This window comes from Muscardinus avellanarius (assembly GCF_963383645.1).
Source record: "Muscardinus avellanarius genome assembly, chromosome: 2".
Lineage (NCBI taxonomy): Eukaryota > Metazoa > Chordata > Mammalia > Rodentia > Gliridae > Muscardinus > Muscardinus avellanarius.
Window position 1 is genome coordinate 55956325 of NC_137787.1, and position 2553 is coordinate 55958877.

A 2553-nucleotide genomic window follows, 5' to 3' on the forward strand; every position below is an offset into this window, starting at 1 on the left:
ACACAGTTCCAATCCCTGCATGTTTCTGATACTTATTACAACTTTGTTCTCCATATGATAGCATACTAATTGTCAAAAGCGATGTATAGAAAACATTTGTATCTATCCTCATTTTAAAATCAGTTTTCCCAAGAAAAAATGCAAGCAAAACCTTTGTTTATCTCATGATGAATTTTTAAAGTAATTTTTGAAACAAATGGTTTCATTGATGTTCATCATTTTACCCACTTTTTACAGGTTTAGTATGAACAAAAAGGGAATTTAGAACATAAGAAAGGGTAGAAAAACTTCCTTAAATAAAATAATACTTATTATTTTAGACTTTTAAGGGTATACTTTATGTCAATTTAAAAGTTTAATAAAGAAATCATTTTGGGATCGAGGGAAGTAACACATATCAGTCCTGCTGACATTCAATCTCTATTGCCCTGGAATCAGCATTCTGACAAAAAAAAAAAAGTATAAAGCTGAACAGATCACAAATAATTAAAAAGCAGCAGGAAAAAAAACCCACCTAGAAGCTAGATCAGAGAGCAAAAAAATATCCTGCCCTCCTCCAAAGGCTGCAGCTCTGTTACCTCAGAAGCACAAACTTGCCTCACTGCCACAGGACCGCCAGGATCCCTGAGACTGCCAGAGACCCACAATTTGAAATGAAGTAAGTGGCTGAAGCTCATAGGGAATATAAGTCTCCAGCTCTTCTTGAGGGGACTCAGGCTATGGATTGCAGTAGTGACAACAGAGCTTACAATGCCCTTCAGAAATCCAGAGCAGCTTTTTCACAACAATTTTGCTGCCAGAACACAGGTGTCATGAAAACCACTGCTAAAAGCCAAAATGGGAAAGGAAAAGACTCACATCAACATTGTTTTCATTGGACATGTAGATTCCGGCAAGTCCACCACTACTGGCCATCTCATCTACAAATGTTGTGGGATCGACAAAAGAACCATTGAGAAGTTCGAAAAGGAGGCTGCCGAGATGGGAAAAGGCTCTTTCAAGTATGCCTGGGTCTTGGATACATTGAAAGCTGTGCGTGAGCGTGGTATCACCATTGACATCTCCCTGTGGAAATTTGAGACCAGCAAGTATTATGTGACTATCATCGATGCCCCCGGACACAGAGACTTTTTATCAAAAACATGATTACAGGCACATCTCAGGTTGACTGTGCTGACTTAATTGTTGCTGCTGGTGTTGGTGAATTTGAAGCTGGTATCTCCAAGAATGGGCAGACCCGTGAGCATGCCCTTCTGGCTTACACACTGGGTGTGAAACAACTGATTGTTGGTGTTAACAAAATGGATTCCACTAAGCCACCTTACAGCCAGAAGAGATGAGAGGAAATCGTTAAGGAAGTCAGCACCTACATTAAGAAAATTGGCTACAACCCTGACACAGTAGCATTTGTGCCAATTTCTGGTTGGAATGGTGACAATATGCTGGAGCCAAGTGCTAATATGCCCTGGTTCAAAGGATGGAAAGTCACCTGTAAAGATGGCAGTGCCGGTGGAACCACACTGCTTGAAGCTTTGGATTGCATCCTTCCACCAACTCGTCCAACTGACAAGCCTCTGTGGCTGCCCCCCCCAGGATGTCTACAAAATTGGAGGTATTGGTACTGTCCCTGTGGGCAGAGTTGAGACTGGTGTTCTCGAGGCTGGATGGTCACCTTTGCTCCAGTCAACATCACAACTGAAGTGAAGTCTGTTGAAATGCACCATGAAGCTCTGAGTGAAGCTCTTCCTGGAGACAATGTGGGCTTCAATGTCAAGAACATGTCTGTGAAAGATGTTTGTCGTGGCAACGTGGCTGGTGACAGCAAAAATGACCCACCAATGGAAGCAGCTGGTTTCACTGCTCAGTTGATCATCCTGAACCATCCAGGCCAAATCAGTGCTGGCTATACTCCTGTACTGGATTTTCACACAGCTCATATTACTTGCAAGTTTGCTGAGCTGAAAGAGAAGATTGACCACCATTCTGGTTAGAAGCTGGAAGATGGCCCTAAATTCTTGAAGTCCGGCGATGCTGCCATTGTTGATATGGTTCCAGGCAAGCCTATGTGTGTTGAGAGCTTCTCCGACTATCCTCCTCTGGGTCATTTTGCTGTTCGTGATATGAGACAGACAGTTGCTGTGGGCATCATCAAAGCAGTGGACAAGAAGGCTGCTGGAACTGGCAAGGTCACCAAGTCTGCCCAGAAAGCTCAGAAGGCTAAATGAATATTACCCCTAACACCTGCCACTCCAGTCTTAATCAGTGGTGGAAGAACGGTCTCAGTACTTCAGTACTGTTTGTCTCAATTGGCCATTGAAGTTTAATAGTAAAAGACTGGTTAATGACAACAATATATTGTAAAACCTTCAGAAGGAAAGGAAAATGTTTTGTGGACCATTTGTTTTTTTGTATGTGGCAGTTTTAAGTTATTAGTTTTTAAAATCAGTACTTTTTAATGGAAACACCTTGACCAAAAATCTGTCACAATTCTGAGATACATTAAAACAAAAGTTTAATGAGAAAGAAAAAAAGAAATCCAGAGCAGCTATGAAC

At 41.7% G+C, this 2553-nt stretch overlaps 1 pseudogene across 1 annotated transcript; it reads left to right on the forward strand.

Annotated features, from left to right (window-relative positions):
• Window positions 1-837: 837 nt before the first annotated feature.
• Window positions 838-2225, forward strand: LOC308259055 (elongation factor 1-alpha 1-like; annotated as a pseudogene). The gene has a single exon. The product of its transcript is annotated as an elongation factor 1-alpha 1-like (transcript).
• The last annotated feature ends 328 nt before the right edge of the window (window positions 2226-2553 follow it).